The 26,688-nt window shown below is 44.8% G+C and overlaps 2 long non-coding RNA genes and 1 pseudogene across 3 annotated transcripts in view; 2 read left to right on the top strand and 1 right to left on the bottom strand.

The window, feature by feature from the left end:
* The window catches only part of LOC107499832, a 35,168-nt gene extending 24,142 nt beyond the window's left edge, over positions 1-11,026 (top strand). The window contains exons 6-10 of one of the 2 annotated variants that reach the window (XR_004955256.1): positions 2,792-2,922; positions 4,288-4,390; positions 5,517-5,711; positions 10,619-10,826; positions 10,905-11,026. This is a non-coding gene — a long non-coding RNA (uncharacterized LOC107499832). Of the gene's footprint in view, positions 1-2,791; positions 2,923-4,287; positions 4,391-5,516; positions 5,712-10,618 lie in introns of both variants that reach the window. The other variant, XR_004955255.1, reaches the window with a different exon arrangement.
* Positions 11,027-12,159: 1,133 nt separating this feature from the next.
* LOC107499830 lies at positions 12,160-24,872 on the top strand. Its single transcript, XR_004955257.1, has 6 exons — positions 12,160-12,292; positions 13,143-13,899; positions 14,159-14,302; positions 14,397-14,532; positions 14,808-14,968; positions 24,479-24,872. It is a non-coding gene; the product is annotated as an uncharacterized LOC107499830 (long non-coding RNA).
* On the bottom strand, positions 15,479-15,597 carry LOC118613078 (annotated as a pseudogene).
* Positions 24,873-26,688: the final 1,816 nt, after the last annotated feature.

The raw sequence follows: 26,688 nt of genomic DNA, 5'->3' as shown, positions 1-26,688 counted from the left end.
TCTTTGGCTCTTAAGCAAATATCACAGTGATATTTGAAATAGAAATAATGCCATCAATTGGAGGAGAGACTTCAATATAAAGGGAAAATAATGTCTCGTGAACACGGGGCCCTGTTATTCACACGCCGCCTCTGCATCTTTGCTAACGCCGGTGTCTCTGCAATTCTTCCCCTCTCCCTCCGCAGAACGGCCTGGGGAGCTGCTTTGCTTCAAGTCCCGCCTCCTCAGAGAAGCTTCGCACAGACGCCCCATCCCGCGGGGACCTGACGCCTAGTGTTGTTTTGGTCCGCCCTTCTCACTCAGGCCTCGGCCATGCGCCTTACGCCCTTGCTGGCTGGTGCATTTGCTACGTCTCTCTCTTGCCTCTCATCTCCATTTTAAGTCCCAGAGTGGAGAGACCGTGTCCACTGCCTTTGAGCTCTCCTCTTACGTTCTACCTCGTTAGCCCTCCCTAACGTCTTGAGATGACACCAGCAGACCGCTATGCCTGCAGTAGTAACTGGCTTCTGTCTTCGAGGCCTTGCGTTCTCGGCATTTCTTGACCTGCAGTGATTTTGCTTTGTGTCAGCCAGGACGCTTTCCTTATCGCCTTGTCTCCGTATGCTTGTGTGTGAGCACTCTTCCCGGGGGCGGTGGGTTCTGCCTCGGACGGAGATGAGTCGTGTGTCCCATCAAGACAACTGCCACAGCATGGGGCCGGCTCACTCCTGCCTTCGGTAAATTGAGTTTGTCAGTGCTCAGCCACACAGCTGAGCAGAATGTTGTGTGATGCGGGCCGTCTCCTGGGAGAGAGAAACTGGCATAAACCACATCCTAATGGGATCCTGAAACAAAGGAGCGTGAATGAAGTGTTAATTGCATTCATAAAGACATTAACAAAGGAATTAAAATGGCAGGAGTTTCCGTCTCCCCACTCAAGAGTCACAGAAAAACATGTTACCCCAAAGAATGTTTTCACCATGATGGTCAAAGTTTCTGGCTCGTCCATTGCAGAGACAACTCTGGATAAATATTAACTTTTCCAAAAAACAGCATTTTTTTTTTTTGTCCATTACCTCGAGTATATGAACTAGCAGACGGTTTAATCTATTGCACTTCTTTTCTCAGTCCTTGCTGCCGTCATATGACCTAAGTTTCTAGAGAACCGAGAGGCATTTTCAATGCTGCTTCATTAACCATCAGGATGTCTGCTAACAGTTTGAACCTAATCAATCCTACAGTTCTTATTAAAGCAAAATGCTCATTATCTGGGAGCTTTTTCTGCTTTTTGAAGTAAAATTACAAGACTGAGGGTGGTTTATTTTACAGTCCTTGAATATTACTGGGATAATCTGCAGTGTGGGGAACTTGGGCCTCCCCCCCTCTGTCCTTTGGCAGGGCCCCCAGCTGCTGACAGCAGGGCTAAGCTGGCAAAAGGTCAGAAGGCTGCATCTGACTGAAGATGGATCGCATTGATGAATATCGTGCCTGCTTAATGAAGTCAAGGCCAAGGACTTGGGGCCTTTTATGGTTCTTCTCATTTCACTCGATTTCACCTTCACAGACCACACCACGAGCCCCGGCCAATCATTTCGAATATACGTGCAACTGGTGACTGAGGAACTAGATCAAAGTAAATGAATCTCATCTACAAAACAGGGCCCGGATATCATTGTCTGTAATGGCATCGGGAACGTGAAGTGCGTTCGTGTAGGATGCCGTCTCATGCAATACAGGCAACACAAGCGGCGACTCCGCGAGGTCTACGGAGCCGTTATTCCTACCTTCGCTCTGCAGACACGAAAACAAATTCAAAGAAATTAAGTAAAACCTAAGGATTAGAATTCACGGATTTTTGATCCTCTGACGGCTCTTTCAACCGCAGGGGCCTAACGCTCTTGGGATCTCATTTGATTCTCACGAGGCTCCCGTGAAGTAAGGCAGGCTGTATAAACAAGTGGGTCGATTCGCCAGGAGCCTTATTAATGCCACCAGATGGAACAGTTGTCCTCAAGCCCGAGCCTAGACTTCGGCTGAACCCTCCCCCCACCCCCCGGTTACCTAAACGACTCTCTTTTTCAGTCTAGTCTAAATCAACCATGTTCATGAATGTGGCCCCAATCCAATGAGGGCAGGTTTAAAAGTGACAAAATGCTGATGTGTCTTGTGTGTCCAGGCCGATGGACAGGCGTCAGAGGAGGCGGGCCCAGAAGTGCAGTCAGAACCCCAGGAGAGCCCGCCTTCCGCCCATCGGAATCAGACCCCCTGAGTCTCTGGCTGCTTATCCTGACACAGACGTTGGAGATATTTTCTCCCGTACATGACCTGTGACCTAAATTTTAGAATATCACAAAAAGTAGGAAAAGCTGGGTGATATGCTGCCTCGTAGGAGTTGTGCCTAGTCTCGTGCATGGCCACGCCCTCAGGAGCGGATTGTCTTTATTCTCGTTAGTACTTGATTCCAGAATTTTCAAGGAATGGCAAATTTAGCTCCCATATAGATGTGTCACCAAGTTGTTTGGGAGTCTGATCTGAACAGCATTTTGAATGAATTACCTAGAGTTTATTAATGTTACCATTTGCGTTTACTTCATTTACATTTTTATAATTTTTTTGTCCTGGCTAAAGGGTCCTATTCTACCTTATTTTGCTCCTAAGATGATGGACCAGTAAATTGCAATATTATTTGTGTACGACTAGGAGTGGGGTGCAACGATGTATAATAAATGAAAAAAAAAATCAGAGTGAGCAGTAGTCGGTAACATATTCAGTCTAGACAGTTGAGGTTAAAGCCTTACTTTTTCATCAATAGCAGAAGAGCCGAATATTTTTCCTCTAAAGTTCCTGGATCAGAATGTGTCATTTTCAATTGCCTAGAAGTGTTGCCTGAGGACCTGAAGAAGTCTGATGCTATAATCGTGTACTGATATTCAAAACACCTAGGTAAGCATCTGGTAAAACATCTATTTTTTAAAAAACTGATCTTCTTTTTGTCTTGTTTGGGTACTAAGGAGACACAGCTGGAGATGCCACCTGAAAACTGGGGGGCGGAGCAGGGGGGAGGAGGGAGTTTTAGACTTAGTTCTTGCTCCTAAGTCAAAATCATGTCATCCTAGGGTGACCATTTATTCATTTCCATTTGTGGAAATCCAAATGAGCAAAGTCATTTTATAGGGCTGTACTCTCCATTACGGTAGCTACGAGCCTAAGGTGGCTATTTAAATTAAAATTAATTAAAACTTAAAATTCAGTTCCACATTCTATGTGCTCGATAGCCACATGGGGTTGGTGGCTACTGTATTAGACAGTGAAGATTGATAGAACATTTGGTCAGCGCAGAAAGTTCTGCTGGACGGAGCTGTTCTAGAGCAAAAAATCAAAATCCACGCAGGCCACGGAAAAACTTCCTATAGCCAGTCATCTAGGGATTCGTAAAACGTTTACTGTAGTTTCAGCGACAGGGGTTTGTGGGCCCAGGCTGCTGAGGCCCTGGCAGCACAGAGCGGTAGCCTGCAGCCTCCTTTCTCAGAGTGCGAACTGGCCCCGTGTGTCGCGGGAGAAGATGAGCCAAATCTCTGGAGAAAGGGCAGGTGCGGATGAGCCATTTCCATTTTCCACTCCTGCAACTCCCAGGGCCGCCAGTCCAGACCTGCCGCCAAGTTGCACTTGCACAGAAGCCCAGACCAAAGCACGTTTTGGATTAATTTTCTGGCCATTATTTTTTTTTTTTAATTTTTTTTTTGCAAAATCTATCTTGTGCCTTTGATTAAGGACTTCCTTTTTTTTTTTTTTTTGCCATGAATTTAAATGAGTCTGAACCTAGCAGTGTTTCCCACCAGCCATGGCATTTAGCATAGGCATTGACCAAAAGAAATAAGGTTTCGGACACGCGAAGATTATAACAGAGCCTGAACAACACAGTCCACAGCTCCCAGACCGGACATCTGTAGGTGAATGCCATTCATTGGCTCATTGCCATTGCCAACCAGCAAGCAGTCATACCCACGGATGGAAGAAAGGCCTTCCACTAAGATGGAAAAGGAGGAAACGATCTGCAGGGTTTGCTGCATCAGCTACTTTAGACTTATAAAAACTTAAAAGTCGTAAATCACCACTCATATCCTTTTCTCTGATGTATGTCGCTAGGACTATCCCTGCTGCATTAGGAAAGAGATTGAGGCAGAATATTTTCTCAAGATTAATATTGTTCAGTCATTTGTAGCCAGCACATGAAATATAGGACTCTGATTACTTTTACCATATAATTCTTTGAAGCGGGCTTATTGGGAACATGGTTTATTTTCTCAGTAGATTGTGAGTCCTTGGAAGCTGCTAAAAATACACATTTGCATCCTACAAGTACTCGATCCAGTAGGAGATGCTCGGCATCTTGGTTCAACGCCATCAACAGGTATTTACTGGACAAATTAATTAATGCATTAGAAGATCACTGGTAACGAATTTGTCTAACCTGGTGACTTTCAGCTGAGAAGTTACAGAAAAGGGGGTGGGGGGGAGGAGATTCAACAATTTGAGAAATAAGCACAGATTGTGAGCTGATCGAAAGCAAATCACATCAGAGCTTCTTCTGAATTTCCACAGAGGTAGGAGAGGAGAGAAAACATTTTCTGAAGGGCAACTGCTTGTTTCAATTGGAGGAGCAGAGGACATCCAGTCTGTGGTCGCTTTTATAGGATTTCCTTTCTGACATTCTTCCCAGAAATAGGGACCTTAAAGTATTGTATTAGTTTGCATTGTGTTTTGTTTCGCTTCAATGGCTAAATGGCGCAATAATGGAGTTAGCCAACACTGAAAATTATTTACACAAATGAGCTCAAGTTCATACATTTCTTTACAAACTGAATGAAAATGAATCCTAAAAGTAAAGTGATTGTAGGAAAATCTTACAGCCCAGTCTTCATACTTCAAATCATCCCTGATAAATCAGGGCCCAACCCAGTCATCAACATTTCCTCGGAGAGAGCCATAAGAGTACGCTAACGGCCATAAAAAGCAGCTTTTAGAAGGTGTATAACCTCTCTTGGGTTTTAACGATACCTACCAGTCACCAACTTAAAGTAATTTCGTGATGTAGCTTTCTAGGTCATGTATCTTTAAATCACCATGATTCCTATTTATCTTTTGTTCCAAATGTTTTCTGGACTCTCTCTTGCCGAAATGGTTTCAATTAAAGCCTGGAAGGGGCTGATGCAGAACTCTTGCTCAGTGCCTGCCAACCTGGGAATTGGTTTTAAACACTGCTGTTTTTCATCCAAAAAATAATCCCCCCTTCCTGCCTTTCAGTTAGGAGAGATTGTTCTCAGACAGGCATTTAGCTGATTTTTAATGTCAAAGAAACTTAATTTGCAAACTCGTTAGAAACTCTTTAGTAAAAGCTGCCTAGTAAAACAGATGATTAATATTGGTAAGCTCCTCATTTGCATATTAATTAGTCTCCATACTAAACTAATTAAAACCACACTGCCTATGTGAGGACTTTCTTCTAGACTGCTGGTCTTGTTTCTATGTGCAATCAGGTCCTGCTTAACAGTGGAAGTGTGTTCTAAGAAACGTGTCATCAGGCAATTTCATCGTTGTGCGAACATCGTCAAGTGCCGCTACGCACACCTGGGTGGTACACCTGGGCCCTGTGGGACAGCCTCCTGCTCCTAGGCTATGAGCCTGAACCGCACGTTACTGTACTAAGTACCGCAGGCAATTATAACACAATGGTAAGTATTTGTGTATCTAAACACATCTAAACATAGAAAAGATACAGTAAAAATACATCATAAAAATAAAAAATGGTGCGTCTGTATAGGCCACCTACCGTGAATGGAGCTTGCAGGGCTGGAAGTTGCTCTGGGTGAGTCTGTGAGTCAGTGGGGAGTGACTGGGAAGGCCTGGGACGTGCTGTCCATGGCCGTAGACTTTATAAGCACTGTACACTTAGGCTATGCTGAACTTATAAAACAGCACGAGATCAAGTCAAACACCAGAGAAAGTGATGCAATCAAGAGACTCAGGAAACAGACGCACGAGCCTGCTGCCTGCGTAACACCGCGTACTGTTTCACAGCAAACCTTTTCTATGAGAGGAAAGGATACACTCCAACATAATGATGAAATGTGTAGTATAGTATATACATAAATCAGCAACATAGTCATTTGTTATCATTATCGAGCACTATGTACCATACGTAATTACATTGCTATATTTTATACCACCGGAAGGGCAATAGGTTTGTTTATAGCCACATCGCCACAAACAGGTGAGTAACGTGTTGCACTGTGACTTTCCTGTGGCTACAGAGTCACGAGGCAGCAGGAATTTTTCAGCTCCCATGTAACATTATGGGACCGCTGTTGTATGCGCATGCCCTCATTGTCTGAAACATCGCTATGCTTCACATGACTGTTCGAGCAAGTATTTTAACTAAAGTGCTACTAATTATGTCTTTATCCTTCTAATGCACTGATATTTCCATTTGTGACACTTAGGACTCCTTGAGAATCATAGAACTATCCCTAAGCAGCCATTTCATAGGCCCAAAGATCACGTCTGTCCTAGGACTTTGGTGTTCCTTCAGGTTTTGATAGAAAGAGAACAATTGGATTAGCTGTAACTGGTAATAATTAAGGATAAATAAGAAAGGCACTGAATTATATCTCAATATTTGTTTTTAAGTCTTGCTCTATAAATGTATCTTCCTAGTATAATTTTTTTGATATTTAAACTTAGCTATTCTAATAATTTATTCTACTTTATAATGTTTAATAAAAAATTATTCGGTGGGAAAGTAGGCTAATCTGTTTTAGAAAACCATGCCTGCTGAAAGCCCAGTTATGTGAACCACGAGACCCTAGTTCTCATTGTTGAGAATGTATTTCCATTGTAGGCAAAACAAAACCAACTACACACAAAAAAACACCTGTGAAAATAAATAGCCTTTGAGTCCAGTACCTTCAAATGATATTCAGGAGAAATTATTTTCGTCCCAATAATTGAGTGACATTGGCCAAATTGCTGAATTTCTTTCTCATCTATGGCAGCTCAAAATAAATATGCATTGAATGTCTGTATCAGGCATTTTCCTATGACACCCTGTCCCTAAATTGAGTTATGTGCTACTGCTAGGTTCTTCCAAAGCACCCAGTGTTCATTTTCTATTAGTCCATATCTCGCAGTACTATAATCGTATCCTTTACTGGATGCTTCTCCATAGCAAGGCCTCTGTCTTGGTCATTATTATGTCCCCCAGTGTTTTTCACAGTGCCTGTGATACCGTACATGCTAAGTAAATAATTGCTGAATAAATTAATGAATGAATAAGCAAATAACACATGGATGCAACAATAAATAAGTTATATGTTTCAATGATCTATTACTATATAACAAACAGCTCCAAAACACAGAGACAAAAACAATAATTTGTTCTATTCCGTGAGTCTGTGAGTCGGCTGGACAGTTCTGCTTTTTCGCCTGAGCTCCTTCCTAGTGCCATATTCAGTTGGGGGTCTCCAGGGGTCGGGCTCAGCTGAGACAGCCGAGGGCCTGGAATTTTCCCTTCGCATGTTTTTTACCCTCAAGTTTGCTGCTTGGACCCCCTTGGTAGCAGCATTCCAGTGCACCTAGCCTATCATGCCTCCTTTACAGAATTTCCTTGCTGACATTCTTCCTGGGTATAGGGAACTAAAGATATTCTATTAATTTGTATTGTATTTGTTGCAACCTACTTCTAATATGACTTTATGTCCTGCAGAGGCTTAGAAAACTAAAATCTACTGTATATTTATCAGACTGCCTTGAACTAAGGTTGTTGTTGTTACTTAGCTTCAAGCAATCGGATGTACACTGTGAGAAATGACTTTGAACCTAAATCAAGTGGGAAAATAGACATTAGCTTAGAGGACAATAAAGGTCATTACTTTTGCTGGTATGAGTCTAGCAGCTGTAGCACACCTCTGGGGCCAACAGACCTGGTTGGGTTCATGTCCCAGATGTACGGCTTTAATAGAAGGATCTTAGAGGCTGCAGTAGGTGTGGTATCTTCCTTCCAGACTCCTAGCATTCCAACCGCAGCAGAGGGAGCAGGTCCCTTGGCAGCTCGTCGTATGGTGTTGTTTGAGGAGGTCTCATCTAAAGCTTGCTCATTTAGTTCTCTCAGTAATTTTGTGGGCACCAAATACCTTTTCTGAAATAGCCAGAGTAGTTTCTGTTTTCTGCACTGAACCTTGATGAATAGGTTTCCTCCCAGAATTATTATGGAGTTTACATGAGACTTTATGTAAAAGTGATTGTCACTTAGTAAGTACCTAGTAAATGTTAATTTTCTTTCTTATATAATTTGTATATACAAAATCACAGATGAAACATCCATATGCTCTGAAAGATTCTGATAATTGGCTTTGTCTCTTAGTTTTCAGTTGACAGGTAAACACAATCTTGAATCTAAACCTAGAGTCACACCAATATACCAACATAGAAATAGATAGGGATGCAAATATCGACCTCTCTTATTCATTCTTTTAATGAAGATCCGCTGACCCCATATTAGGATTAAGTGCCTGATCGTACCTTTGGGCAAATCGTTTCATCTCTCTGGGTCTCAGTTTCCTCACTTAAAAAAATGAAAGCATCAGACTACATAATTTCTAAGGTTTCTTTCTTGCTTGCCTCAGAATCGTGTATTCTGTATATCATTAAGCAACTAACTCCCAGTTTTGATCTGTACACACGCGGCCTCGGTTTGTCTCAGGATGCGCCGTTGCCCTGGTAGTTCGGAGCTGTCCGAGGAGAGCTGGCCTTCTGCTTTTGTGTGCTCGTTATTTCTCAAGTCATCTAACACAATCGCTCCTTTATCAACAATGTATTTTCTCGACCAAAAGGATCACGAATCTGAAATTTCTGAGCACAATTCCTCTCTCTCTTTTCACTTAAAAAAAAAAAAATTGTCATCATGATCATCAGTAACATGCACTGAATAATTACTATCAGACACTTTGCATTTTTGCACACGTATGACCTGCTCCCCATTTAACTTCCACAGCACCCCGTGTGCTTTTTCGACATGATGAAACTGAGGGAAGTTAAGCAAGTTGCCTAGGGTCACAGAACTGGTAAGGGGCAGAGCTAGATTCTGAACTGAAAGACTCTTTCTTACTCATTATATCAGATGACCTCTCAGTAATAATAGCAATGACAGCAACAATAGAAATAGTGGAATTTTAGCTAACCTTTGTTGAATACTTACTATATGCCAAGCACTCTGCTCTTTTATTCGTATTTTGAGTTCATTCCCACAATTTACAGCCTAAATCCTATTACGATCCCCATTTCATAGCTGAGAAAAAATGGCGGCTCATTAATTTTAAATGTCTCGCCCAGAGCCGTTTAGCTCGTCATCAGGGGAGCTCGGCTGCGAGCTCAGGCGACATGGAACCAGGGTGCTCATACATGTGATACGCTAGCGCCTGTTTCCTGGCGGGACTGAGGGGAAAACTTGGATTCCGCCTTAATTCGTGGAACAAGGAAATTGTTTGCATACTCAGAAGCCATTCGAGTAAGAGCACGTATGGCGCCCCCCCGTGACCAGTCCTGCCCATACGTGTGTCGCGGCACGACGGCTGGGAACCACTAGCACGGAGACGCGTGAGCACAAGTAGAGGAGCGAGTGGCGTGGCCTGTGACTGAGAGGACCGCTGTGAGGTGGACACACGACCGTTCTTATCATCCTCCCCGCGCTACGGCACTTCTGACCCCGTTTCCATCGGGGCGGTGGGATGGGAAGCTAGTCTGTGTTCCTGTTTTAAACATCATTTTTAACTTTACATAGCTGTGCGTTTAAATTTTGGTTGTTTTTTTTTTTTTGGAGGGGGGGAAGAGAAAAGCCATTTAAAAGGCTGAACCAATCTTATAAGTGAACTAGATGCCCACTAGGATGAATAAGCAGCAAATCTAAGCAATTAATTATTAAGCACCTAATAGCCAAATATAGTACCAGAGAGGGCCTCTCTTTGGAGGAGGTAAAAACTAATTGCAAAAACAGAGTTGCCGGGAAGTCCCACTGAGAAGCGTGGGGTGCACATAGCAGTTGTGTTTTCTGTGTGCTGAGCCGTGTTAAAAGGAAGGTGGAGATCTAAGGGAGAAAGTACTTTAAAACCTTTGGGACGTTTCTTCAGTAACTACACATGAAGAGGAATAGGTGATAATGAGAGCCAGTGAGAAAGGAGGTAACGAGACGCTTACCGTGAGTCACAGGGAGCTCGTGAGTCCCGTGGGCTTCATTCCCTGAAGGAGCCTGGCACAGGCCTGGCACACAGAAGGTGCTCAACAATAATCAAAATAACCAGCTGATGAATGAATGGACGCATGACTTTTTTTTCCTCCATGTTTGAGAAAAAAACGAAATGTTATATTCATAACTACTACAGAAAATAGTACTTGTTAGGGACTGAGTATGTCTCCCCCACCCCCCCCCCCCCAATTTCACATGTTGAGGCCCTAAACCCGGAATGCGATGGTATTTGGAGAGGTAATTAAGATTAGATGAGGCCATGAGGGTGGGGCCCTGGCCTGAGGAGATTAGCGCCTTGTAAGTAGAGACACCAGAGAGCCCGGGTTCCCTCTGTCTTTCCAGCTGCACAGAGACGAGGTCACGTGAGGACACAGTGAGAAGGGGCCACTGCAAGCCAGTGAGAGCGCCCTCACCAGGAACCGGACGGGCTAGCATTTTGGAGGATGCAAGGCAAGAAGATTTGGAGAAATAGATGGCGGGTCCCTGGAAATGGTCCAGAGTCCCCTCCAAGGAGAGAGATTTTAATCAGGCGGACAAGATTTCCTGCTCGGTGAGTCCGTCGCCCTCCTCCCCTAGATACTCAGGGCGTATTCAACAGGCGCCTCAACAACCGTCACTCACTATGCAGGTAGAGGCAGAATACTTCCCCTCTGTCCTGCCGCTGGCTTCTGCCATTCGGAGTGCCCCGCCTGCTCTCAGTGTCAACTACCTGGGCCCTGATGTGGTACCATCGTCCCCGGCGGCCTAGCCAGCCCCCCACAAGGTTAGACTCCTGCCTCATCTAATCCCTGGAGCAGATCTATGCCTTGAGTTCAGAATCGCTTTCACCGCCTGCCATGCTTCTGCCTGCCTTGTCATCTGTAGAAGTGATGGTGCCTCGTATATTACCGTGGTACCCTGTGCAGCGCGGTTCTGATCCAGCAACTCACAGTGCTCCGGAGGAAGTAAAGCAACAGGATTTACAGGACTTATTCCCCACCACCCGGAAGCAGATGGCCCCATCGAGTAGCAATGACGATGAACACTCACGTGCCAGGCCCTATTCTAAGGTGCTCACGTATGCCCCCTCATTTACCCCTTATAACAGCTCTCGAGATGCTGATTTCTAACAAGACACTGGTTAACAAACTGCTTCTGGTCGATCACTCGGTTAGTAAGTAGGGGGACTGAGCTTTGAATCCACAGTCCAGATCCTGTGCTTGTAAACATTACCGTGAACTTCCTACGACAGAGAGGTGGCAGTCCATCGAAGCTCCATCATGTAGCCGCGCTAGAAACAAAAGCAGGTAAGGTCGCTGTGTGGTCTCAGGAGGTAAAGTTTATTCTCTGAACCAGGGGCTAATATACGATGTCACTTCCCCCATCACAAGAATGTACCTCTCTAGGAATCAAGAAGGTGGAGGCGGGAGTTATGGCTCAGTCTCGCTCAGAAATACTGCTTACGGTCCTCGTAATTCAGGGCCCCACCGATAAGGAGGATTTAGAATCCACAGGAGGAACTGTCCAGGGGGATAAAGCAGTATGTAGTCCCAGTGAACTAGAAGCCGAGACCGCCACCTGGCCGTTTTAGGCTCTTCGTGTCAGCTGGCGAACAGGCAGAAGAGGGAGTTATGGTGTAGATCAGGGCTTTCGAGCCCAACTATTTAAGGGGAGCATATCAGGGAGCATGTGGCTTTAAATAACTACGACAGCCTTCATTTAAAAGTGACCTAAATCATACCCGAAACCGTGGGGAGTCGGGAGGAAGGCGGTCAAAGGGTGGATTCAGTGGCTCGACAATGTCACCCAGGAGCCAGGCTCTTCCCAGCCTCCCACGCCTCCATCCTCGGCTGCCTGGCAATGTCTACCCTTGCTGTGCTCTCCGTCTCCCGCAGAGCCTGGGCAGAGGGGGTGAGGCCGGGCGCTCCGGGTGTCAGGGCCGCGAAGGGGCCCTGTAAGGTGCCGCAGTGGCGGGCAAGTGTCGTCACACATGCGTCCAAACCTGAGGACCGTACGGCACCGAGAGTGAGCCCCGAGGTAAGCTACGGACTTCGGGCGATTCAGGTGTGTCACTTGTAACAAATGTACCGCTCAGGGGGGCGGGGGAGGGAGGAATGTCGATAATGGGAGAGGCTGCACGTGGGTAGAAATAGGAGGAGAATCTCTGTATCTTCTTAGTTTTTCTGTCAACTTAAAGCCACTCTGCAAAAATAAAGTCTTAAGAAAAGCAAAAAGAATCAGGGACAGTGGAGGACCCGTGGCAGCTCCCGGGCCGGCCGTGCGTAGGGGCAGCGTCGGGGCGCGGTGCTGAGGGCCCGCTGGCCTGGGCGTCCACCGTGCGGCGACACGGCGGGCTTCTCTCGCAGTCCCATGGGTGCGGCCCTGCCGGTGGCTCTCGCTGCCTCGCCCGCGTTTGCTCCTGGCCATTTTCTCACCATAATTCTCTAGCTTTCCCAGGGAGTCGATGAGCTAACTACCCAGTATCTCTTCAGTATATCTTTTTTTCTGCTTCTATCTGCAAGAATCGATTTTGTTGTTTGTAGCTAAGAAGTCTTACTGATAACAGGGCTGTTTAATTGGTTCATTAGGAATGAGGTTTTCTCTCTTTCTATTGTCCTTCCTTTCGGTGCCGAGGGTTTCACAGGATAGGCAGAGAGTAAATATACGGTTACTAGAATGTAGACAATATTTACCAAGTCTCCTTTTTTAACGGCCTCCTCTCAGTAAAATTCAGGTCACGCAAGTCCTGAAAGGCATCCTGGGAAAAAGAGATAGACCATTTACTGAGTACGCGGTATGAGCCCAGGTACTGAGAAAAGTACTTCGGCATGGATTTAGTTCTTGTGTCTTCCTGTGAGAAAATACTGCTGTTATCTGTGTTTTACAGATGAGGAAGCTGGTGGAAAGATGGGTCACATGTGGTACAAATGGCAAATGACCCAGGTCTGCCGACTGGGATGGTCCAGAATCTCTCGGGTGGACCTGGTCGTGCCCCTCGTTCACTTATGCTACCGGAAATTCAAGCGACGGGTCTTACCCTACGGAATCTCCATCAGACTGCCCGGCCATAATCAAAGTTAAGATCAAAAGCATGTACCTTGGAGTCCATCCAAAGGCTTTTGTTCTGGAAGAGCCGTAACGACACTGATCACTTTTTAATGGAGAGCAAGGTCAGCGGCACAAACGCCGAGGTTACTTAACAAAGTACAGCCCCAGGCAGTGTGCTCATTTTAACTGAGCTTTACCGCTCTCGCCTGGGCTCGGTTGGCGATGGAGCTTGTCCACCCACATGCCCGCTAAGGGAAAGTCCTGCCTCCGCCCGGCTCCCGTAACTGGAGCAGAGCCTTTTCATGCCGATCGCCACAGCCGATGAGTGATGGACGGACAGCACCAGTGCGCAGACTGGCCGGTGCCTGTGCAGCCTGTCTGGAAAAGGTGGGCCAGCCACATGGCTCTCAGGGGGATTAGGGCTTGGGAAGCTGAGAGACTGGGCGAGTCAGCCGTGGAGCTGAGGTACCGGAGGCTCTGATGTCAAACTGATTCAAAAATCGCCCGGAAGCTAGTGTTACGAGGTGAAGTCCACGCTCTCGGAAACAGCGGACAAGGCGGGCGGTCGGTGGAGGACAGAGGACAGGGAGACGGAGGTATCTGAGGGCGAGGAGAAGGAAGTGGGGGGCTGAGGGAAGAGAGAGCGGAAGTGCCAAGGAGAGCTTCGGCCCTGGGGCTTCCAGGGTCTCCTGCATTTCCCAGGAAACTTTGATGAATCTCTGCTGCGTACAGCCACATAACGCTGTTTGAAAGTCTTTCTCATCAACCTTTGAGAAGGAAAGTTGTGAATTAATCTGTCCTTCGTCTTTTTTGTTCACATCTCATTCTTCCTCTCATGGCCTGACTAATCCTAAGGCTGGAACCAAGAGAGAAGCGAAATGGAAAGCGAGAAGTCGCATAACTCACAAACACAGGAACGTGACCCGGGAGGGCGGACCTCGACTGTCCTGTGCCGAGACGGGGCCTTCATCACCCGCCACCTCCCCTCTGTGGATAAAGGTAGAGCCGAGAGTGTTTTTCATCCTGTGAACTCTAAAAGCGGAAGCAAAAATTAATTCTTTTTTCTCTTTTGATTTCATGACTACAAACTAAGCGCATCAGTCCACTCCCTTATCAAAGATATTTTTCCGATTCAACAATCTGCTCTCTAAGGCGTGCTCAACGCACACACCTGGATCCTTCCTCTGACCTGCCAGGCGGCTGGTTTGAGTGGCAGTCATCTCGTACAGGTGAGTGGGCAGTCATCTCGTGCTGGTCAGCGAAAGGGCTAACGCTCTCCTCCTCCACAGTAATCTGCGTCAGACCAAAGCAGCATCAGCTAACAAAGGCCCAGGGCCTCACTCTCTCTCAGCCCGTGATCACGACCCCCTGCAACAGCTGGGTTGATGGAGACTGAGGATGGTTTGGCTTTGGAAGTTCCCTCGACCAACCCGCAGGGGCGGGTCTCCTGGCTCCGCCCCGTTTCTATCCCATCTCAGGTGCCGTTGCTTTACTTTGCTTGCAGGCGGCCATAACACAGAGCACGAGTTACAGGAGTTACAGCAGGGGCTGTGGCACGGGGCCGAAGCCCCTGGACTCCACACACTACCTTCTCGGGTGCAAATCTTGCCTGCGTCACTTCCAAACAGATAGATCTCTCTGAACCGCGGCCTCCTCACCTGTAAGGTAAGGACGGACGGACGGACGGTATGATCAGTTTCTGCTGGACCACTGAGTTCATTCATATTTTAACGTAGCGGGTCCGGGATACTGCCTCGCACACAGTGCACCACATAAGTGTTTGCAAAACTAGTAAAGCGACCGGTTCCAAGGAAGGGGGCGCCTCCTCCCCAACGGAACAGACAGGCGGGTGGAAGCAGAGCTTTGCTTGAAAAGAACGGAATTGTGCTGCTTGTTATAAAGTGAGTTATTTCCTTGCAGGAAATTTCCATTTGCTCATTAATCTCTGCTAGGCCGCTGAGTAGTTTAAAGGAACGGAGTGTTTCAAATTATAGGTAACTTGTATTTAGAAGAAGAGGAAAGTAAATACCATTTAGGTAGAGGTTAATTAACTGGCCATTTAGAGCATGGAAATCAGCAACAACAACAAAGAGTGGAGGGCGTGGAGGAAGCTGTGCCCAAAGGCCCGGGGCCTGATCCCGGCTCTGGACACTTTATTATTATTATTATTTTTAATGCCTACAGCACCTGGTCTTCCTAGGTGGTCTCCCATCCAAGTACTAACCAGGCTTGACCCTGCTTAGCTTCCGAGATCAGATGAGATCAGGCTTGTTCAGGGTAGCATGGCTGTAGGTCAGAAACTTTCTAATTGCGTGACCTTTGGCAAGACCCTTACCCTGGGCTTGTGTCTGCCCACTTTTGGGGACACTTTTACCTGGTTCACAGAGTGGTCCTAAGGATAAGGTAAGAAACATAGCACTGTGCAGAGTGTACTGTGTGGTATTTAATGACTTGACAAATGTTCGAATTTAAATTTGGAGATAGTTTGCACTGAGCTCATGACACAGTCCTTCAGTGTCTGGCTTGGAGCCTAATGTCTCCTTTAGGTGCAATTTGACCGAGCTGGGTCTTCCGGTCTCCCATGGCAGGCGGTTTAAGAACGCTGCAAAGTGGGAAACATGGACAAGGATAAAGAGACAGGGCTAGAAGAGACAATAAATACATAGAAAAGAAAAAGACAGAAAGTGTTATTAAAATAAGAGAAAACACTTCCAAAGGTTAGTAGTCGTCTGGGGTCTTTTAGTGCAGTGGTCCCCAACCTTTTTGGCATCAGGGACCTTTGGTGCTCCTATGAGAATCTGATGTCTGATGATCTGAGGCGGAGCCAAGGCGGTGATGCTGGCGCTGGGGAGCGGCCGCAGATACGGATGACACCTCGCTGGCCGGCCTGCCGCTCACCTCCTGCTGCGCCGCCCAGTTCCTAACAGGCCACGGACTGGTACCGGTCTGTGACCCGGGAGCATAGGGACTCCTGTTTTAGTGTAGGTCAGACCTGAGTCACATCTGTGGGGCTCACTGCATCACAGCCCAGTGCAATGATTGACACTCACCTGGTCTAAAGCCTGCTGCCACACACGAAGGTACGCAGTGTTTCTGAAAGATCTTGCTAGGACCGAATGTGCCTACACTTCAGGGGAAGGGGACTTACAGGAGGGGCTCAACAGGTCGTGTTGGGTTATTTGAAAATGAACCTCAAGCAGACTAGGAAAGAGGCTGCTTGAGGTTCCAGCTCCTTACTACAGGACCTTAAAGACTTGAAAGGCTTAGGAGGACACCCTTTCACTATATTACATAGGGGAAGAACCATTCAGAGCCTAGTTATGCTCCAATCTATGAGACAGGATACTATCTCCCCTTGGAGAGGAAAAGAAGACCTGTAACAGAAAGGACTGGCTGGGCAGGTAGGAATAATCAGACCAGAGGCAGGTCTCCAGGAGAGCAACACAGCGGTTTAGTGCTTAGTTGCTGGAGCCGATGCCTGGGTTCAAACCCAGCTCTGCCTCTTACTGTTTGCATGATTTCTGGCTTAAATCGACTTAATCTTTAAGGTTAAATAAATACCTTCTAGCGTTGTTGTGAGGAGAATGGTGTTAATGCACACAAGCACTTAAAAGACAGCCTGGCACACTGCAATAATTAGCAATTGTCCAACGCATCCTCACGTGAGTTTTACTTTTCTTCGTTTCTAGCGGCAGATGATTGGGTCGCCTCAACTCCACTTACCAAAAATAATGGCTGTGATGAACACCTTCACACTAACTCCATATGCATTTGTCGAGTGCCTAATATGTGCTGGGTGATGTTTCTGTTTTGGTCCTATGCAAGAATTTCTGGGAGGCACATACTTAAGAATGGTTCGCTTACCTAGTTTTATTGAATGTTGGTCACTTAGAAATCTCCCTATGTGCGGGCAGCCCGTGAAGACTTTTGTTTCTCCACACTTTGTCAACACTCAGTGTCATCAGACTTTAATTTTTACGATCCGATTGGTGAAAAGTGGTATCTTAATTTTCATTTTTGTGGATAGTGAGATTATGTTTTCATGTACTTGCTAGCCATTCCAATGTTCTTTTCTGAGAATTGCCTATTCCTGTATTTTGCCCATTTTTCTATTGGGTTTCTTGTTTTGTTTTTGTTGATATGAAGTCGTTGCTTATATATTTTAGATATATAGCACCTGCTAGTGTTGGATACCGGAAATATCTTCTCTCAGTTTATCACCTTATAATTACCTTTGTCTAGATGTTTTTTATTGAACAAAAATCCAGTGGTACACTTAAGGTACCAAACTGCACTCAACTCCTGACTAGACTGACTTAACCCTCCACACCTATGGGCTGTCAGAAAAAGAAGCATACCTTTTTCCGGACATCGATACTAATATCTCAACCTCAGCTGTGCTTTTACACACAATGACCAGCATTCAGTCAAAAATTATAAGATGTATCAATATGAAGGGGAAAAAAAACCTTGTCAAGACATAAAACAATCAGAGAACCTGATTTGGAGATGGCTCAGACTATCAGACGAGGACTTTAAATAACTATGATTAAGATGCTAAAGGACAAGACACATGTGAGAATTTCAACAGAGACGGAAGCCATACTAAAGAATAAAAGTTACACATTCTATTTTTATTCTTCTGGTTATTTTCTTAAATCATTAAGGCCTTTTCTTATGTTTATTGTTTTTCTATCTTTTCTTTTGATTTCGTTGTTTGGTTTGATAGTTTGGCCAGTTTGTCAACCTACCTTTTATTTCTTTGGTACCTCTCTTTCCCGTTAAAGAAAACAGAAGTAAAGACTTATATAGCTAATGAGAGATCTAATGAGCAAAAATACAGCAAAAACAGAAAGCATAGAGAGGAGTAAATGAGTACATCGGTGATGGAGAAGAATCACTATTGGCCAAGTAAAGTTTTGTTAGTCACCCAAAAAGGCTATAACCAATGCAGTAGCCACTAGTTGCATGTGGCTACTGAGCACCTGGAACGTGGCTGGTCCAGACTGAAAGGTGCTGGAGATGGGAATCATACAATAGGAAAAAATTTAAAAAGAATGTAAAAATCTCTCAATAATTAATTGTCTTTATTCGTGTTGAAATAATTATATTTTCGATATACTAAAGTATATCATTAAAATTAATTTCGCTTGTTTTTGCTGTTTTTTAATATGACAGCTAGAAAAGTTTACATCATGTATTCAAATATAATCCTTGGACACCACTATGCTGAAAGTAATTCATGTCCATGGTAACTAACAGCTGAGAAGGCTGGGATTCTTTCCAGAAATAGCTTCCTCTTGGCATGGCTGGAGACTAGGGTCTCCTTCAAAGAACAGCTCCAGGCCCTGGACTCAGGCTCTCAAATTAAGTGCCTTCAGGAAGCTGTAATGAAAATTCTTTCCTTAAAGGTAACTTGACTTTCACCTTGAGATATGTAGTTTAACAGGTTTTTGGGTTGTAAGTTAATGACCTAAAGGGCAAACTCCATTTAAGTTGATTTTCAAGCACCAGTTTTGTGGAGTCAAAGCAGAAAAGCATAAAACTTCTTACACCGAATTTCTACATCATCTCTGTATGTGGGACTACATCTGTTAAGACCAGAAAATTAAAACATATGCGGCTCAGCACTTTGCCTGACAGAAATCTCTGGAAGTTTTATATTTGACATCTCTAAAACAACTCTTTAATCTGGTAAATATTTGAGTTTACTTTTGCAGGAGGCGCCTTTCAAAGGCATTGCCTAATGTGAAACAAAACTGAAATTGTTTTGGCTTATGATACGCTTTCTCTTGTAAAAACAAAGTTTTGGGTCTGCGAGAATGAGAGGCACCACACTTAGAACTGAAGTTTGATTTGCACTGAAAATTGCTAGAGCTCTGAAGAAAAAAAAAAAACAATTATAAAGAACCTGATAGAGTGCCAAAAATAAACCACACTAAAAACAAACAAATAAAGCACCTACTTTGTGAAGAGGCAGTATGACAGAAATTCAAATCTGAAATGCACCCATGATAGGCTGAGTAATGGCCCCAAAGAGATCCACATCCTAATCCCTGGAGCCTGTGAATGCCACATTACATCACAAAAGGGACTTTGCAGACGTGATTAAGTTAAGGGTCCTGATGTAGGGAGATTATCTTTGATAGGAGGATCATTGTGCATCATCTTGGTGGGCCCCAGTGTCCTTGGAAGAAGAGAGCGAAGGGAGACTTGACTACAGGAGACTACAGGGCACTGTGACCGCGGAAGCAGAGGTGGAGTGATGCAACGCCAGCGAGGGATGTCGGGAGCCACCGGAAGCTGGAAGCGGCAGGGGATGGGTTCTCCTCTGGAGCCTCCAGAAGGAACAGGCCCTGCTGACACCTGGAGGTTCGCCCCGCGAGACTCATGTCACACTTCTGCCTGTGGAGCTGCGAGAGAGTGAATTTCCGTGGGTTTCGGCTGCTGCATTTGTGGCAGTTGGTTATGGCAGCCAAAGAAAACTGCAACTGGACCCCAATGACATGGCGAAATTATGTGAACGGCTGGATTTTTTTTTCCTTCAGTCACATTAGTTTTTACAAAGTTAAGCATGGAAAATAGGATCTCTAAGACAATGGTCTTGGGAGAATACAAATCAAAGGGTTAAGTGCTCTAAGTGGCATTTCTTCCCTCACCTTCCCTTCCTTATCTTTTCTCCTACGCTCTAGCTTTGGATTCCCCAACCCCTTGGCCTTCCCTGTCCCCCTTTCCCAATGTCCTCCACCCCTAGTTTAGCGATCCATCCAGATCAGATGCCGCTTCTGATCAACTTTCATATCTGACTTGCCAAACCTCCACAATGTTAACAGAAAGAATCGAATTTTCCTTGTCAAGCTATGCATGATATGTTGGTTAATAAATATAACTATCAGCTCATGGTTTATTCTAAACATTAATTCATTTATTTAACAAATACTTATCGAGTACTAACTGTACCCTAGGCACTGCGCTAGATCCTGGGAAAACAGCAGTGAGCAACATAGATGTGGTCCCGGCCTTCATTTACGGATCAGTAAAGGAAATAAACTAATGCAAGTAAATAAATAAATACATAAAATTACCAAGCGTGGTTCCATGCTATCATAAGACAAAGCGGGAGAGCGCAGTGACGGGGAATGACAGAGCTGGCCTCTCTCGGGAAGTGGCTTTCGTGTCGTAAAGGAGTTCACCTTGTAAAGGGCAAGGCGGAGTGGCAGGCAGCATCCCACGGGGATCCAGGCGGGAGAAGAGTCAGCGTGGTCTGGGGATGTCAACGGGACCCATCTGGGCAGGGCACAGTGTGGGCGAGGGATGATGGCACAAGATGAAGTCAGGAGGACACAGGCAGGGGACAGATCAGCTAGGGATTCAAGGGTCGCGGCAGACACCTCCGTTCCCTTTTCTCCGAGTAGACAGCCTGGACGTGTCAGGAGCCGGAAAGCTGCTTGCTTGGAAATATGCCAGTAATTAGAGCTTTACCAGTAGAGACATACTCCTTTAAGTTTGGAAGTTTTATCTGGATATCCTCCACCCTCCAGGAAGCACCTTAAACCATCATCAGTTAACACTTCCGTGGGAATTAGTTTTCCAGACTCCTTTCCTTCATGCAACATTTACTGCATGCGCACTTTGTGCTAGACAGCCTTGTTTGGGGGACCGCACGTGTCCTGGGTGTTGAGTATAGGACAGACCCTGTCCTTCATGGAGCACAGCAGTGGTAGAGGGCTAACAGGTAAAATGACAGGGAGCAAATGAAAATGGCTCACGAGAGGACCCAGACTGGTCTAGCCAAGGGAAGAAGGCTTCAGGGAGGAAGCGGCACCTGAGCAGGGAACTGGAGGCTGAATAGGCGTTGGCCAGGTCAGTGTGTGTGTAAAGAGGGGCTGACGGGGAGTTGGCCAGGCAGAGGCAGAACTGTGGAGTGAGCACACTAGAGGAGCTGAGAGAAGTCCAGTGTGTGAGAGGAAAATGAGAACAGGGAGAGGACAGGAGGGGCAATTGGCTAGATAGCAGGGGCCCGGGATGCCCCGGTCCGTGACTCGTGGACTCTGAGAACAGAGGGAAGCTGATGATGAGTTATAAGTAGAGGGGCTTTGAAATGAAGTTTGCATTTCAAAGAGATCATTCTAGATGTGGCGTGGAGAATGGGATGGTAGGTAAAGAGTTTAAGTGCGAGAACATTTAGGAGGGGATTACTAACGTTCAGGCAAGACGTGATGGCGGCTCGGATGAGGATGGTGATGACGAGGATTTCCTGATTTCAGAACCTACTTAATCTTTGCACTTGTACTCACTCATGATTTAGGTTAAATACCAAGTCCTTATCAATGATCCAGTTCATATATTGGGTATGATTTTTATTATTTGCAAAGGAGCAGAATATATATATTTTTTTATCTGAGTGAATTTCAGTTTTAAACCCTGATCCTTCCGGAAGTTGGAACTTCGATTTCAGTCAATGTAGGGGTCTCTCCACTTCTCCCTTGGTATTGATCTGAATCTGGGGAGAACAGCATGTTGAGACCTCATATAAGGTGGGTTCAGGGTGAACAGTCTGTTCTCCTTGAGTGTGTTTCTACTCTGGCATCCATTGATAAACCTTTGTTCCCATCTGTCCCTTGTTCAGAGGTTCTCCCAGGCTTCTGCTGCACCCTTTATTCCATCTTGAGGCCTCCCCAGGTTCACCGATTCCTTGTACTATCTAAACTGTTCTTCAAGGATATAGAAAATGTTCTGCTTCTTCCAAAAACAGCCTGGCGGTGAACAGTACTCTGAGGCTGTCTCGGCTTTGCCATGTCGACATGTCGCATCTCTCTCTGCTGCTGTAGAACCATGTTCGGCGTGCGAGACCAGCAGTTTCTCATTGGATCTTGGGGACAGATTCAAGAGATACTTAGAAAGAAAAAAAAAACGATTGTATTTGATGATTCATATTCATTGGGAGTGAGGCTTCAGCAATGACTCCTAGATTTTTTTGCATAGCTGGATGAGCTAGGAGCTTTGGAAGAGGAGCAGGCGTAGACGGTGGGCTGCAATCCTGAGGTCTCTTTAGAACATAATGTGTTTGAAATATCCAAGAAGAGATATTAAGGAAGTAGTCAGTAATGGGGGAGTCCGAAGCTTGAGGAGGGCTGTGACTGAGAACACTCACACACACATTGGGATGTTTCAGTGTCAAACAGATAGTCGTGGACACTATGGGACAGAATGAGATCCCCTAGAGAAAGAGAGTGTAGAATGAAATGAGAAAAAGCGCTGAGGGATATTCAAAGATTAGAAGGAGAATCACAAAATAGCTCTGGAGGTATGAGGAAAACTAAGAGAATGTCATGAGACAGAAGTCTCAAGCATAGAGTTTCAAGAGGGTGGGAATGGTTAACCATGTTAAATGCCATCACCCTGACGAAAACTGACGCTGGACTTAGAAGTCATTGGTGATCTCAGAAAGAGCAATTCCAGGGTATAGAAAAAGCAGATGTGACAAGTCTACAAGGAATACCTGGGGCAGTCACAAGACACTTCAAAAAAAAAGTCATGCCTGTGTAGGAAGACTAAATTAGCCCTGCAGTAAAGGCTACTCCAAACCCACTCCAACAAAGTTTGAGAACAAGCTTCAAAGGTCAAGTAGATGCACAAATAAATTAACTGCCTACTGGAGTGAAGTATAACACTCTTTGACAAAGACAACAAAATTCGGTGCGGCAATAATAAAAATTCACAATTTCTACCGTTCAATAAAAAAATTACTATATGTGAGAAGAAGCAGGAAATTGGGATTTATATCTACGAGAAAAAAAAAATCCGTCAACAGAAATACACCTAGAAATGAAGAGATAACAGAATTAGCAGATTAGCAGACAGGGACCTCAAAAGTTATTTTAAATATGCCCATGTATTTACAGGGGAAAAAATGAATATAGGCAGTGGAAGATATAAAACAAATATATAAGCAATCATATCAAAAGTTCTTTTTCAGTAAGTTTCTCCCTCCCACCAAAAAAAAAAAAAAAAACAAAAAAAAAAAAAACGCTATGACCAGCCCTGTAACCTCTTTTCTATAGATTTTGTTTCATGTAAATTTGTACTTTTGTTTCCCTGTGTGAAGTATTTTAAGATAGCCTTGGGGAACATACTATGTATAATCCTAAAGAAGTTTAAAGTGGCCTTGACGGGTGCGGGGGGGGCATAGGGAGGAAGGAATGGCTGTGATAGAATTCACAGATGCACTTCTGCCCTGAATCGACCTTGTTTGTAGAAAGCGCGAGACTTTCCGGTAGCTAAGGACAGAGCATCAGGCCAAGGCTGAAGGATGACCAGGCTGCATGTTCTCCAGAGCAGGTTAGTGTCTCAGGTCCACCTGCCTGTGGCCCATCTGAATCAAGGTCTGAAAGTCCCGAGCCTTATTGTGGCAAAACTCTCACAGTTGTTGGCCGTGTTATCTTTTTTGAATCATGCTTTGGGAACTTTGAGGTCACTTTTTCAGGTACTCTTAAAGTTAAAAGAGAAATATTAATTATAAAAGGAAAACATTTAAGTTCAGAAGTTCATATTGAAATATTTATGAAAGTCTTTATCATGGCTGCGTCGAGTCTTGGTTAAATCAAGCAATTTGGGGTGAAAGGAGAAGGGCTGGGTCTTCTCACCCAGCTCTGCATCCCCATCAAGGAGGCAGAGGTCATGCTAAAGAAATTCATCCCACACACGTTGGTGTCAAAACTGCATTTTCAAATTCGAACTCTCCCACATTATCGGCTTTTTGAGTTTGCTCATACGGTGGAGGACTTGTGGGGCCTCACATCGCTTTAATTCATGGGTCACTTTGGTCCCTACAAGACTACTACCAAGCTTAAACTTTAAAATTCTAAATGATTGGACATATTTTTATTTAGAAACTTTAACCGAAACCTCATTTATTCCTGTACTGCCTCATGCCAGTAAGGGGATTAGAGACGGTGTTTTTGGCTATTCCCTGGATGAAGGGGGATAGAAATGTGGGTCTCAGTTGAGTGCACCAGGCTGTCATGCCCCTTTTTGATAAAAACAAAAACATAAATACAAAATGATTCGAATGTCTCTATTCTCGTTTGTATTGAAGTATTTTATGCCATGGACAGTTTGCTCCTGACATCTCATCTTTTTCCACCTACCTCAGGTTTCCATTTTATCTTCCAGAAGCATGTCTCCACCATGGGAGAAAGGTGGAAGAAAAGGAAAGCTGGTCTCCAGGACACTGTGATGGCAGCGATGCATCGTTAGGGACACAGTCACTTGACAGACCAGGCTGAGACCACATCATTAACAACCCGGACAGAAGAGCATCCTCTCCCCTCATCGTTCGAAATTAAAAGGTACCTCCAAAAGAACCGTTTACCTCTCTGTCTGCAAAAGATGCTGTGAACAGAAAACCAGATACAGAACAGCCTTTAGCGGATGGTTAGAGCACGCAAGGTTTAATTGTAACGAGCCATATGCTAGGCTTTCACAGTGAGAAGTATGCCTGATGGTGCAGGAGCTCCACAGCCCAGTGTTTCAGGTCAAAAGCAGAAGGGCTGTTGAGTAAGAAATAACCCACAGAGGAAAGCTACGACACTGTTCCACTCTTTGGCTTCAGACACAGCAGATGAGAACTGTTTCTGGATGTGTCTGCGGTTACAGCCGTGCCGCTGAGGTATTGTACAGCCCAGCTAGAGTTCCTGGCTTGGGAGACCTCAAGCAAAGGCCCTATTCAGCTAAAGCCCCGACCTTAAGATCGTAGATCTGGGGACACGTTTACTCGGTCTGCAAAGGAATCAGTACAAAGGTGTTACAAAGACAATGTCGTTCTATATTAGTATTTTTAGATAAGAAAAATGGTTCAGAGGCGGGGCCTGTACCTGAGAGTGGTCTCAGGTAGTGAGAAAAAAACAAATCCAAAACTACAAACGTTTGAGAACTTGGTTTTATGAACTTCTCTGCCAACTAACTATGACTTTCCATATGTCCCTTAATCATTATATATAAATACACACACACACACACACGCACACACATATATGTGTGCGTGTGTGTGTGTGTGTGTGTGTGTATAATCTAACCTCCCATAGCTTTAATTTATCATTTTTTATAATGTGGGGTTGGATTAGTGATTTTTAAAAATGGTATTCAAAAAGTGTGTGTATGAATGTGCCATCTCCTCATTATCCTGAGAAAAAGCATTAACTTTCACTGAATTTACAAAAGGTTCTGTGACTGAAAAAAGGTTGGAGGAAGAACCTCAACTCTGATTGGAGTAGAAAATGAGACTGAGAATATTCAAAATCTTGCGCTGGAACCGAAAACTGACAGGAGGATTTGATCTGCTCTGTTTGGCTGAGAATAAGACACTCTTCTCATGCAAATGAAAACTGATGAAGCTGAGTTTATGTTGTTTTAAATGCAATATGATCTTTTGGCTCAAATAGCTGGATGCCAGTAAATTACGGATTAATTTGGTTCTGAAAATCATGCAAATTCTCTTTGTGAATTTGTGCATTAATGTAACTTTCTCTAAGTGACTTTCACTGTAAGGAGATAAGACTTGGCTGTTCTTAAGGCAGATAAACACAGGGTCAAGAGCCCTTAGACTGAAGAGATTTAATGGATTGTAAACACACCTTTATAATCGAATCTACTTGGTTCATGCTGTTATGGTTTGATTTGGGGTTGATTTCATGATCAGATAACAGAACAAGTACAATTTCCATAGTCAGGAACTTCTCCTCCTCCTGGCTCTCCACCCCCCACCCATCCCTTCCAGCATTGCAGCCAAGAAGGAAGTCATCTCTGGAATGCAAGTGCCACCAGGGATAGAGAGAGGCTTTGCTGGTTTAATGCTGTATTCCTCACACCTAGAACGAGACCCAGTGTAGGTAGTGGCTTAGTAAGCATTTGTTGAATGAATTCTAATACTTTAGAGTTTCGGAATAGTTTAGGGTTGGCGACCTCTCCTTGTTGAGACGGAGTAGATCGAGTGTATCAAACTTGATTCTCTGAAATCTACTTTCGCTTCTGATTTTCTGAAAGCCATGTGAATTGCTGGTTTTAATTTATAAATCCCAGTTGGGGTTAAGACTCTTCGCATATGGGTTATCATCATCTTTGTGCGATTCTCAAGCAACTAAAGTAAGGTTCGGGCAGTTCCAGTAGCAACTAGATTTGAATCCTGGGGAACTTTGAGGCATTTGTCTTTGTATCGGGCACATTTTCACCCACCCTCCTGCATCACAGCCTCAATTTATCGACCCCACGAATATAGCAAACTCATCACTTCAACCTGACTCTCCCATATGAAACAGCAGTAGCACCAACACCACCAACATCTTCATTAAAGTCGGGCACTCAGGAATGAGTTTGTTGAATCAAGT

The sequence above is a fragment of the Rousettus aegyptiacus genome, unplaced genomic scaffold (genome assembly GCF_014176215.1).
Source record: "Rousettus aegyptiacus isolate mRouAeg1 unplaced genomic scaffold, mRouAeg1.p scaffold_m13_p_17, whole genome shotgun sequence".
Taxonomy (NCBI): Eukaryota; Metazoa; Chordata; class Mammalia; order Chiroptera; family Pteropodidae; genus Rousettus; species Rousettus aegyptiacus.
Note: the sequence above shows the minus strand (reverse complement) of the source record. Positions and strands in the feature narration are given on the sequence as shown.